Here is a 13,622-nt window from a genome sequence, read left to right as displayed (position 1 = left end):
CATTAAGTTAAATGATGAGGATGCTCCATGGATACGGCACAATCGTAAGCAAGCAGGGACACAAGGGAAGAAATGATGTGTAATAATTTATTGTACCAAACTTTGTTGAATGGATCATGTGAATTATATTACCCGTGATGTGTTTGGTGTCCATTTTCGAATGATACATGAAATTTGGAGTGATGTAGTCCATGACGCTCCATGGATACCAAAGTTTGACGACCGGCCTCTGGTATATTATTTTGAATTGAATTAGTTTTATTTTTCTGAATTTTTTGATATATTATTTGTATTTTTAACATTTTGAATTGAATTAGTTTTACTTTTCTGAATTTTTTGATATATTATTTGTATTTTTAACATTTTGAATTGAATTAGTTTTATTTTTCTTAATTTTTTGATATATTATTTGTATTTTTAGAATTTTGAATTGAATTAGTTTTATTTTTCTGAATTTTTTGATATATTATTTGTATTTTTAGAATTTTGAATTGAATTAGTTTTATTTTCTGAATTTTTTGATATATTATTTGTATTTTTAACATTTTGAATTGAATTAGTTTTTTTTCTGAATTTTTTGATATATTATTTGTATTTTTAGAATTTTGAATTGAATTAGTTTTATTTTTCTGAATTTTTTGATATATTATTTGTATTTTTAACATTTTGAAAAAGAAAAAGTATTTGGAAAATACTTTTAGTCGCGGTTGGCCTGACCAGCCGCGACTAAAGGTGGTTGCGCGCGGGAACGAAAAAGTCCTTTAGTCGCGGATCGCCTCCCCAACCGCGACTAAAGGTTATCCTTTAGTCGCGGGTCGCCTCCCCAACCGCGACTAAAGGTTACCCTTTAGTCGCGGGTCGCCTCCCCGACCGCGACTAAAGGCCCTTTAGTCGCGGGTCGCCTCCCCAACCGCGACTAAAGGGGGGGCTATAAATACGTGCGCCCGACCCGTCGCCTCCATTTCTCCGCTCGTTCTCTGCCGCGCCGAAGGCCTGCCGCGCCCTCGCCCTCGACGCCGCCCGCCGTCGACGCCGCCCGCCGTCGCCCGCGCCCTCGACACCGCCCGCCGTCGCCCGCCGCCTCCTCTCGCCCACGTACGGCGCCCGCCGCCCCCTTTCGCCACGCCGCCCGACGGCCTCCCTCGCCCACCACCGCGCCGCCTCGCTGCCCTCAACGCCGGCGGCCGGCCTCGCCGCCCTCGCCGGCGTTGATCGAGAGAGAGAGAGAGAGAGAGAGAGAGCAGAGAGAGAGAGAGCAGGGAGAGAGAGAGAGAGAGAAAAAGAAAAAGAAAAAGAAAGGAAAAGAAAGGAAAAGAAATGAAAAGAAATGAAAATAAACAAAAGAAAAAGAAAAAATAAACAAAGGAGAACATTTTTTAAAAAGAAAAAGAAAAAGAAAAAGAACAATAAACAAAAAAAGAAAAGAAAAACGAAACAGAAAAAGAAATGAAAATAAACAAAAGAAAAAGAAAAAGAAAATAAACAAAGGAGAACATTTTTTAAAAAGAAAAAGAAAAAGAAAAAGAACAATAAACAAAAAAAGAAAAGAAAAACGAAACAGAAAAAGAAAGGAAAAGAAATGAAAATAAAAAAGGGTTGGGAACCCTCGTAGGTGCGTTCGCTCGACAGTTTGACGCAGACAGCGTCATATAGGAAATTCCAACGTATCCTAATCACTGTTTCGGCGTCGGCTACAACGGGCCGGTGCATTAGCAGCAGTACAGCCGCGGAGGCTGCAACTGCAGCCCGGCTAAGACCCAGGCTCGGCCATATCCAGCCCTGTGTGACGCTCTTTGCATCAAAAAGTCGACGCGTCTCACAGGACGTAGCTCACCTGGGCCGGCCCATTTTGGGTTCGCGACATGACAAATTGGAATTTCCTCCCTCTCCGTGACGCCGTCGTCTGCCGCCCCGTCTCGCGCTCTACCGCGACACCCTCTCCCACCCCTTCCTCGCCCCCTCCTTTTGCCACCGCCCTTTTGCCACCGCCACCGCCACCGCCCCCCTTCTTCACTTAATTAATTTGTTTTTACTACATGTTTTCAGGACTGACATAATGGCGGACGATAGAGCTGACCCGATTATGGACAACTATGATCCGGACGATGAAGCACATATGTTCGGCATCATAAACGGCGATATTCTATATGTGCCGACCGGAGAAGAAGAAGATGATATCTCTTCTTATCTGAACCTTGACGGTGAAGATGAAGGGCGCCGTCAGCAAGATGATGCCGAACAAACGTCGATAAACGACGATCTTCAAATGGAAGTAGCAACCACCTCCGGCGCCGAGGTATATATATACATTGAGCCTCTGGTGATACAAACTAACTGATTTGAATAAATATGTGTGTACTAACGCGCGCGACTCTTTCTTATTTTAGCCCTCGGCCGGATCGTCGAAACAATCGAGTACGTCGTCAAAGCGTGGCGCAACCAAGACGATGAAACAAGGAGAAACATGCACCATCGAGGTTGTCGACAGTGCAACCGGCAGGCCGCTGGAGCCCCGCAAGAACGCCACCAAGTTTGTCAGCCAATGCGGAGCCATTGTTAGAGACAACGTCTCGATCACCATCCAGGAGTGGAATGAGCCAAAGAAGGCACGAATTGATGGTTTCACTTTTGTCAATAAGAGAACAAAAAAAGATTGCTTCAAGAAGCTTATGGAACATTTCGTTCTACCTCCGGAATACAACAAATTCGATGAGGAGGGTAACAAGATTGAGGAAAACAAGGAGAGGAGGAGGCTAGTCAAACAGTTCGCTCTTCATAAGATGGCCGACGCATTCCGGAAATTCAAGCAAAATCTAGTCCATGACTTTGTCAAGCAGAACAAGACTCCGGATTTCAAAGGACAATATGAGAAACTGAAACATGATTGGCCAGAATTTGTGAAGCAAAAGAAATCGGAGCAGTTCATTCAAATATCGAAAAAAATTAAGGAAAATGCGGCTAAGAAGGAGTACAATCATGTTATGGGGCCAGGAGGGTATCGCATTTGGGTGCCTAGGTTGGAGAAGATGGAGAACGAGCTGACGGCGCGAGGAATCCGTCCAGGTACGGAGGGATGGGACCCAAGGGCCAAAAGCTGGTGGTACGGGCATGGGGGAACGCTGAACCCGGAGACAGGGGAGTGTGTTTACCGGGGCAAATTAATTAAACCCACCCAAGCCCTTATTAACGCAATGAGGGATGCTCAACAGGGGAAGATCAAGTTCAACAGAGAGAACGACGCGCTGACAAAAGCCCTCGGGAATCCTGAACACGGAGGACGTGTACGAGGCATGGGGCACATTCCGTGGAAAATAGGGTTCCCAGAACGATGACCCGTACGGTTACAGAAGCCGTAAGAGAAAGATGGATCGGGAAGCAGATGTTGTGGCGCGGTTGGCATCGGAAATGGATGTGATGAAGAAAACCATGAGTGTACTAGTAGCCGAAATAGATGCAGCTCGGGTGCAGCATGAAGATCATCCAGCGGATCTCGGAAGCCAGCAGCGGAGAAGCAGCGTGGCTTCCACGGAGGCCCCACCGGCTGGTGCAGATGCACCGACGATCGAAATTACTGCACCGGAGCCTCTGGTGGTCGAAATTACTTCACCGGAGCCTCCTCGCTACCCCGTGGACGATATAAAGGAGATGAAAGAATGTCATCTGTATTATCCTATCGGGAACATGTCCATGAAGGTAGCCATCGGCAGTGCTTTACCATGTTTACCTGGAGCACTCCACCACAACAACCCCATTCAAGATGGCTATGCTCGTGTCACGGTGGAGGACATAGTCCAAGGGTTTGAGGACCTGGAGATTGACATTGCTACACCTGAAGGGGAGAAAAGACTTGGAGATGTCAAGCGCCATTTCATTCTATGGCAAAAGAAGTTTATCAAGTTTCCAGGCGAGGCGCCAAGGACAACAAGTCCACCCCCCTACGGTGGTGGTGGTGGCGGTGGCGGTGGTGGTGGTGGTGGTGGTGGTGGCGGTTCACCTACACCTCCGTCACGTCAGCCGACGCCGCCCCCCAGTCCACAACGTCCGGCGGGTGATCAGCCGCCGCCCCCCAGTCCTCGTCCGGCGGGTGATCAGACGCCGCCCCCCAATCCACCTCCGGCAAAGAAGCAGAAGCAGTCCTGGATTATTAACCCGGACCCTTATGTACCTAAGACCACAAAGGTACCGGAGCCATCACTGAAGCCTCTCCCCACAAGGCCTTGGGAACGTAGTGCCGAGGAAGTCGACGCGGCCGCGGCTGCTGATTTGGAGAAATGGAAGGCGGACTGCAAGAAGAAAAGAGAGCCCGAGCCCAAGCCAGTATTTTCTGATGAGCAAAAGAAGTGGGCTAAGTCATTTTTGAGCACACCGTCCCAAGCCGCGAAGAATCTGCCTAACGACTATGCACGTGAACTTCGCAGGCAGGCACTCATGTTCAAGGAGAACAAAGAGCGGGAGAAGGCCGAAAGTAAAAAAAGCGGGAAACAAGTTGCCCAGCTCGGGGAACAAAGTAAACAATCGATTGCCCCGCTTATAGTGGAAGCCTTCTGTCCGGATGCCCCCGAGATCATACAAGCTGCGGCAGCACAGGGATTGACTGTAACGAGTGCCAGAGAACAAGCGGCCAACTTTGGTATTACTCTTCGTGAACTGTTAGGCCTTGATGAGGTGCTAGTGAAGGAGGTAGTAATTACATATGTCAAGAATGGGCCTCTCGTCGAGCCTGCGCAGGAAAAGGATCTACCTCCACAAATGAAAGGTCTGCTGAAATGGTACAAGGGTTACATAAAAAATAAAAACGCCAAAGAATATATTTATGCGGAAGTTAGACATGAGCATCACTTCAAACATTACTATGTACAAATTGAACTGAGTGAATTGTTCCAGCTTTTCAATCTGCGCGAGCTCGATAAATCTATCATCAGTTGCTACGTTCTGTAAGTGATTTATTAATTTCTACCCCATCTCGTTCATATTGCCTGCACTATATATATGTCCTAACTATATTGTTGTGTCCGCTATTATACATGCAGAATGAAGATTAAGGAATGCAGAGTAAGGAACATCCATGATGTTGGGTTCATTGACCCACACATCGTTAATGGACATGTGTTGGAGCGTTACCCCCGCCGACGTGGAGGCAGACCTGTGGCAGTTTCTTACAAAGCAGGAACTCAAAAGTGATATTCTATTTCCTTACCATTTTGAGTGAGTGTTTCTGTCTTGAGCACATTCTCTTTTGTTTACTCCATGCATGGTATGTGGCCGGCTAATCGATGAGTTATGCATGACGTACTGTGCATGTATCGTGTCCGCAGGTTCCACTGGATTCTGCTAGTAATTAAAGTTAACACCTCAGAATGTCTCGTCCACGACTCTGTGAATATGGATCCAAAGCTTTGGGGCGGCATGAGAAGAATGCTGCAGAAGTAATTATTTTCATTCATTTGCGCTCTATATCGATCGGCCTATTTCGTTCATTTCCTAATATCAAGTAACTAATTAATAACTCTCTTGTTCATTTAATTTTCTTTGCCTCGTAGGGTTTGGAGACGGTTCGTAGATACAAAGGTCGGTGAATTCAAAAAAGAGCTAGAATTCAAAATGTTAAAGGCTAAGAATGCTGGGGATATTCAGCCACCGGAGACCAATCTATGTGGATACTATGTCTGTGAGATGATCCGGAGATACACCTCGGAGCGGGTTCCGAGTGATACCAATGCTCAGAGGAATAACCTCCGGTGGATGCTTAGTCCAGAAGCTCGCTTCCGACCACTTCAAGAGGAACTAGCTGGATGGTTCAGCAGGGAAGTCTTCCATCCTAAAGGAGAACACTATTACGAGGACGTAGAACTTTATATGCATTAAATCATGTATGGAAACTTGTTCAAAATTGTATATGGTCATCCGATGATATTGAATATATATTGTATATTCCTCTTGAATTCTTTTTGGTTCTAATTTCAAATTTATTTGAAATTGTACATTCATATGCATGTATGTAGTACCGTAGAATATATGAAACTCCTTCAAAATTAAAATAAAGCACAAAAGAAATAAAAAAATACAAATTAAACAGAAAACAGGTTTAGGGGGGGGGGGCTAAAACCCTAAACCTGCGGCGGCCTTTAGTCGCGGTTGGCCAGAAGAACCGCGACTAAAGGTCCTCCGCCCCGACGGCCACCTGGCGCCCACGTGGACGGGCCTTTAGTCGCGGTTCTTAAGCAACCGCGACTAAAGGGGGGGGTCTTTAGTCGCGCCCGTTCGGTCGCGGTTGCGCAACCGCGACTAATGGCAGTTGCGAACCGCGACCAAAGGCCCTTTTTCCACCAGTGTTTGCTCCTGCCCTTGCTGTGCTGCCTCAGGTGTGCCGGGCAGAGATGTCAGGGTTGCTTGGCACGGTTGTTGATGCAGCAATAGGATGGTGTTGGAAATATGAGCAATTTACCGAATGATTTTATTAACAGAAATAGTAGATAAAACATGACTAAAATAGCAAATATAAAGCAAGTCATGCAATCTGATAGAGAGAAGGTAAACATCGTCTGCATATATGAACTTGAGGTAAACACATCTAAAACAGTCACTAGATGAAGTTGCTTATACGACATAGAACCTAACATACGTAGGACAGAAACTAGAGCCAAGAACTGTAGCAGGACTTCTAACAGAAAGGAGAAGAACACGTACGGCACAGCAGCAGCAGAAGCGCTGGACTTGGGGTCGGTGTCCTCGCCTGCCATGTCGTCGAGGAGGTCGTGGACGTCGGGGAAGAAGTTGTCGTCGGGGAAGTAGTCGTCGGCGACCGGATCATCCGTGATGAATCAGCCAGTAGGGCGCAGAGCGCTCCCCAAAAACCTTATCACCCTTCTCCCATACAAGACTCAAAGAGTGCGGTTTCGGAGGCCTACCGTCCCGACCTGCCGTGCACGCCGCAAGCCGGGATGGAGAAGATCGTAGCAGCAGCGCAGTGCTCAGGAACCGGTGGCGAGAGGAAGAAGTAGTTCTGGTGCATCTTGCTGAGAGGAGCGACCTCCCTTTTATAGGCGCAAGAGAAGGAGGTGAGAGGGCAGCGCCGGGAGCTAAAGGAACCGAGGGAGATGAAACGAACAGAGAGCAGCCGAAGGGTGCAGCGTTCGCATTTAATCTCCACTACAGCAAAAACTTTCCATCTCCCGAGTGACCTTTCGTATACCCGTAGTGCGTGGCAAAAATTTAGATATCGGCTCGGCTCATTCCCGCAACCCGCGGCGCGTCGTGGCGAGGCGGGCGGCGGAGGAGGAGCGCGCGTGGATGTCCCTCTTGTTCTCATACTCATACAAGTGGGGAAAGAATCCTCCTTATAAGGTGGTCCAACTCCCACTAAACTAGCAATGTGGGACTAAACTTTTAGTAGTATCCCTTGCCTTGCACAAATGGGCTAAGTGGGCCTCTAGGATTTATTAGGAATTTCTGAAATAGTTATTGGGCTGCCCAAAATAGACTAAATTCCAGCAATCCCCCACCAGATCCCAGAGGCACACAGAAATTTGCCTTTGGTTCCAAAACACTGTTTTATATACCGGTACTGCAGTGGAGACTGTTAAGCTGAACTTCCACCTAGAACTCTATGCTACACTAGTAAGCAACTTGAACAATGGACTGGACCTTGAACTGCAAGTTTTGTGCGAATCTAGCTTCACATAAAGCCTTGACCGATACGTGGCTACCGTGGGTCTTCCCCGCGGGTGGAGCTTATGTGTCATACTCCGTGACCTTTCATGAGTTTACTAGAGAGAACCCTATTCTCATAGATTGCGACGTTTGACAATCAGACTCATATAGGTGTGTTCTTCAAAAGATGTTCTGCAGGATAACATCTCTGCTTAAATAAGCCACTTAGAACACATTAAGATATACATCAACCTGCCATGCAGATTAGGAGAGTATTGCATCTTCATGGAGTGGTATTGAGAATAGTAGGGATACTCTCCTCTCAGTTGACCAACAGCTTGTCTTCCACATCTAATTCACGGGATCTCCGATCACAAAGAATAGGTTACCACTGTGAACAACTCATATTGTGGGTCTCATACCATCTCCCTCGATGCATTATCTATCACATTACGTGATAGACCCTTAGTAAAAGGATCTGCCAGATTTTTAGACGTTTGGATATAATCCAATGCAATAACTCCGGAGTTTTTCATTTTCCTGACAGACTTTAACCTTCTCTGAACGTGTCTTGATGACTTCATGTTATCCTTTGAGCTGCTCACTTTCGTGATCACAGTTTGATTGTCGCAGTTCATAAGGACACCCGGTACAAGTTTCTCAACAACCGGCAAGTCATTCAAGAGCCGGCGAAGCCAATCTGCTTCGATCGTAGCTGTATCTAGTGCTGTGAGTTCTGCTTCCATTGTTGACCTCGTTAAGATGGTCTGCTTGCAAGACTTCCAAGAAACAGCGCCACCTCCATGAGTGAATACATAACCGCTCGTGGCCTTTATCTCATCAGCATCTGAGATCCAGTTTGAGTCACTATACCCTTCAAGCACCTTTGGATGCCCAGTGTAGTGAATTCCATAATTTGCAGTGCCTTTCAAATAACGCAAAACTCTCTCTAGAGCTTTCCAATGCACATCTCCTGGTTTTGAGACAAACCGACTCAGTTTGCTAACAGCAAAAGAGATGTCAGGTCTTGTAGCACTGGCTAAGTACATAAGCGAGCCAATAATCTGAGAATACTTCAATTGATCTCTAGCAATTCTTCGATTCTTTCGAAGCAGCACGCTAGCATCATATGGTGTTGGAGAGGGCTTGCAGTCACTATAGCCAAAGCGACTCAAGATCTTTTCCACATAGTGAGATTGAAGCAATGTAATCCCACCATCATCATCTCTCAACAACTTGATGTTCAGAATGACATCAGCCACTCCTAAATCCTTCATCTCAAAACAGTGAGATAGGAAATCCTTGACCTCCTTAATAACATTCAGATTTGTTCCGAAAATCAGTATGTCATCAACATACAAGCAAAGCATAACTCCCTCGCCCCCACCATGGCGATAGTACACACATTTGTCAGCTTCGTTCACAACAAAGCCTGCAGCTGTTAAAGTTCTTTCGAACTTCTCATGCCACTGTTTGGGTGCTTGCTTGAGTCCATACAAAGACTTCAGCAACTTGCACACTTTCCCTTCCTGACCATCTATTACAAACCCATCTGGTTGTTCCATATAAATTTCCTCATCCAACTCTCCATTTAGGAAAGCAGTCTTAACATCCATTTGATGAACGAGAAGACCATGTGAGGCAGCTAGTGAAAGTAGAACTCGAATAGTGGTCAGTCGAGCCACAGGTGAGTAAGTATCAAAGAAATCTTCACCTTCCTTTTGGGTATAACCCTTAGCCACGAGCCGAGCCTTGTACTTTTCAATAGTACCATCAGGCCTAAGCTTCTTCTTGAATACCCATTTGCATCCTATAGGTTTGCACCCATAAGGACGATCAGTTATCTCCCAAGTTTCATTCGCCAAGATGGAATCCATCTCGCTACGAACTGCTTCCTTCCAGTAGTCTGCATCTTCCGATGCATAGGCCTCTGAAATAGAACTGGGAGTGTCATCTATGAGATACACAAGAAAATCATCACCAAAGGACTTTGCAGTCCTCTGTCGCTTGCTCCTAATAGGAACTTCATTGTTCTCCTCCACAGGACTTTCAAAGTGTTCCATCAAAATGGCAGGTTCAGTAATTGTAACTGGTTCCTGATTCGATGAACTAGACATCTCCTGATTAGATGAGGTAGCCATATCATTCATGGGAAAGATATCTTCAAAGAAAGTCGCATCATTCGACTCCATGATCGTACCGACATGCATGTCAGGTACCTCAGATTTTACAACCAAGAATCTATAGCCAATGCTATGAAAAGCATATCCCAGGAAAACACAATCCACAGTCTTTGGTCCAAGTTTCCGCTTCTTTGGAATTGGAACATTGACTTTCGCCAAACAACCCCATGTTCGCAGATAAGAGAGTTTTAACCTTTTCTTCTCCCATTCCTCGAATGGAGTTATCTCTTTGTTCTTTGTGGGAACTCGATTTAGGACATGACATGCTGTCAATATCGCCTCCCCCCACCATGCCTTGGAGAGACCCGATGTGTCTAACATGGCGTTAACCAAATCAGTTAGAGTACGGTTCTTTCTTTCGGCCACCCCATTTGACTGAGGTGAGTAGGGAGGCGTCCTCTCATGGATTATACCATGTTCCGCACATAAAAAGCATCAAATTCATTGGAAAAATACTCTCCACCACGGTCGGACCTAAGCCTCTTGATTTTCCGATCAAGTTGGTTTTCCACTTCAGCTTTATAGATCTTGAAAAAGTTCAAAGCCTCATCCTTAGATTTCAGAAGATACACACAGCAGTATCTAGTGGAGTCGTCAATTAACGTCATGAAATATTTCTTTCCACCTTTTGTCAAAACACCATTCATTTCACATAGATCTGAATGTATAAGTTCTACTGGTGCAAGATTTCTCGTCTCCGCAGTCACGTGAGATTTACGAGGTTGCTTAGCTTGCACACACACTTGACACTTAGATCCCTTGACAGTGGTGAAACTAGGGATTAAGTTCAACTTCGCTAGTCGCGACATGCAACCAAAGTTAACATGACAAAGACGTGAATGCCACACATTTGATTCACTATTGTTGCAAATATGATTAACAACTTTATTGCAAACGTCTGATAAGGATAAACGAAACAGGCCTCCTGACTCATAGCCTTTACCAACAAACGTTCCATACTTGGATATTACAAATTTATTCGACTCAAAGACAAGCTTATAGCCATCTCTACACAGAAGAGATCCGCTAACAAGATTTTTATTGACGGAGGGGACATAATGCACGTTCTTCAGCCGCACGATCTTCCCCGAAGTAAACTTCAGATCGACCGTGCCAACACCACGAACAGAAGCACTTGAACCGTTGCCCATCAGCACGGTTGAAGTCCCTGCGGTCTGATAAGACGAAAACATGGAAATATCACCGCATACATGCACATTAGCACCCGTGTCAATCAACCAATCAGGAGAATGACATACTGAAAGAATAGTGGGAAATATACCATACCCAGCATCCTTCATGTCAGTGTCTCCAATGACAACATTAGCGGTCTTGCCGCCTTTCCCAGGATGACGCTTGTCATAGCGATTAGGGCAACTAGGAGCCCAATGATCAGGATCTCCACACACATGACAAGCACCTTTCTTCTTGCCATTCTTCTTCTTGAAGTTCGTGTGTTGCACAGCCTTGTTCTTTCCATCAAACTTTGCTTTACCATCAAACTTGCCCTTGTTCTTGAACTTGTGGGGCTGGAAGTTCTGCTTCTGTACCACATTGGCACTAGATCCTCCCTCAATACCTCGAGCACGTGTGTCCTTTGCTCTCGCCTTTTCTTCCACATCAAAAGTACCAATGAGATCCGGAACGGAAAACTCCTGTCTCTTGTGCTTCAGTAAGGTAGCAAAGTTCCTCCATGAAGGAGGAAGCTTAGTAATGATACCCCCGGCAACAAACTTGTCCGGTAGTATGCAATTGAAGTGCTCAAGTTCTCTAGCAAATGACTGTATCTCATGAGCCTGCTCAACCACGGAGCGCTCTTCAGTCATCCTATAATCATAGAATTGCTCCATGATATACAGCTCAGTGCCGGCATCCGAGACCCCAAACTTGGCCTCGAGTGCATCCCACATATCTTTTCCATTGTCAATTGACGCATAAGCATCAACTATATTCTCACCAAGAACACTCAAGAGAGCAGCCTTAAACAGAGTATCCATTTTCTGAAAAGCTTGTGCCTGTTGGGCATCTTGCTCTGCTTCAGGTTTGCCAAGAGTGGCGTCATAACAGCTCATGGTCTGAAACCATAAGACCGCTCTCACGTGCCACCTCTTATAGTGGATACCCTCAAACATAGGAGGTCTCATGGAAGCAGCAAAACCACTTGGGGTAAATTGCCTATGATAAGGTTTTTGGATTGTTGGAAATATGAGCAATTTACCGAATGATTTTATTAACAGAAATAGTAGATAAAACATGACTAAAATAGCAAATATAAAGCAAGTCATGCAATCTGATAGAGAGAAGGTAAACATCGTCTGCATATATGAACTTGAGGTAAACACATCTAGAACAGTCACTAGATGAAGTTGCTTATACGACATAGAACCTAACATACGTAGGACAGAAACTAGAGCCAAGAACTATAGCAGGACTTCTAACAGAAAGGAGAAGAACACGTACGGCACAGCAGCAGCAGAAGCGCTGGACTTGGGGTCGGTGTCCTCGCCTGCCATGTCGTCGAGGAGGTCGTGGACGTCGGGGAAGAAGTCGTCGTCGGGGAAGTAGTCGTCGGCGACCGGATCGTCCGTGATGAATCAGCCAGTAGTCGCGCAGAGCGCTCCCCAAAAACCTTATCACCCTTCTCCCGTACAGGACTCAAAGAGTGCGGTTTCGGAGGCCTACTGTCCCGACCTGCCGTGCATGCCGCAAGCCGGGATGGAGAAGATCGTAGCAGCAGCGCAGTGCTCAGGAACCGTTGGCGAGAGGAAGAAGTAGTTCTGGTGCATCTTGCTGAGAGGAGCGACCTCCCTTTTATAGGCGCAAGAGAAGGAGGTGAGAGGCAGCATCGGGAGCTGAAGGGACCGAGGGAGATGAAACGAACAGACAACAGCCGAAGGGTGCAGCATTCGCATTTAATCTCCACTACAGCAAACACTTTCCATCTCCCGAGTGACCTTTCGTATACCCGTAGTGCGTGGAAAAAATTTAGATATCGGCTCGGCTCATTCCCGCAACCCGCGGCGCGTCGTGGCGAGTCGGGCGGCGGAGGAGGAGCGCACGTGGATGTCCCTCTTGTTCTCATGCTCATACAAGTGGGGAAAGAACCCTCCTTATAAGGTGGTCCAACTCCCACTAAACTAGCAATGTGGGACTAAACTTTTAGTAGTATCCCTTGCCTTGCACAAATGGGCTAAGTGGGCCTTTAGGATTTATTAGGAATTTCTAAAATAGTTATTGAGCTGCCCAAAATAGACTAAATTCCAGCAGATGGCTGGTGCAAAGCATCCTTGGGAGCCTGTTCACTGGACAGATGGAAGCCTGGACTCGTGAAATCAGGCTTGCTGAAGATGTGGACAAGCTCAAACTTGAGATGAAGTACGTGGAGATGGTTCTTGCTGCTGCAAAGGGTAGGAGGATCGACAACCAGCCTCTGGCCCAGTCACTGGATGATCTCATAGAGCTGCTTTATGACTCGGAGGATGTGATGGACGAGCTCGACTACTACCGACTCCAGCAACAGATCGAACAAGGTGCTTCATTTCTCTATACTGTTCCATTTTGGTTGCTTTCAGCTTCTTTTATATCGGTGTAATATGTAACCAAGAGCAGTTGCATATCGTATAGGCACCGCCCCTCAGATTATCTCTTGCTTAATTGTTTTTTAATAATTCGGCTTTTGTTAAATTTTCTGTGCGGAAGGTAGAGGAATCTCTACCTTATGGAACTTTTATTACCTATAAGTACTTACAGGATAATATTTGCTTTTGCTTAAATGGCCTTCATTTGTTC

The 13,622-nt window shown here is 46.0% G+C and overlaps 1 pseudogene; it reads left to right on the top strand.

The window, feature by feature from the left end:
* Window positions 1–6,377: 6,377 nt before the first annotated feature.
* LOC123139830 (probable disease resistance protein RF9) overlaps window positions 6,378–13,622 on the top strand; it is a 37,518-nt pseudogene continuing 30,273 nt past the window's right edge.

The sequence above is a fragment of the Triticum aestivum genome, chromosome 6B, assembly GCF_018294505.1.
Source record: "Triticum aestivum cultivar Chinese Spring chromosome 6B, IWGSC CS RefSeq v2.1, whole genome shotgun sequence".
Classification (NCBI taxonomy): Eukaryota; Viridiplantae; Streptophyta; class Magnoliopsida; order Poales; family Poaceae; genus Triticum; species Triticum aestivum.
Note: the sequence above shows the minus strand (reverse complement) of the source record. Positions and strands in the feature narration are given on the sequence as shown.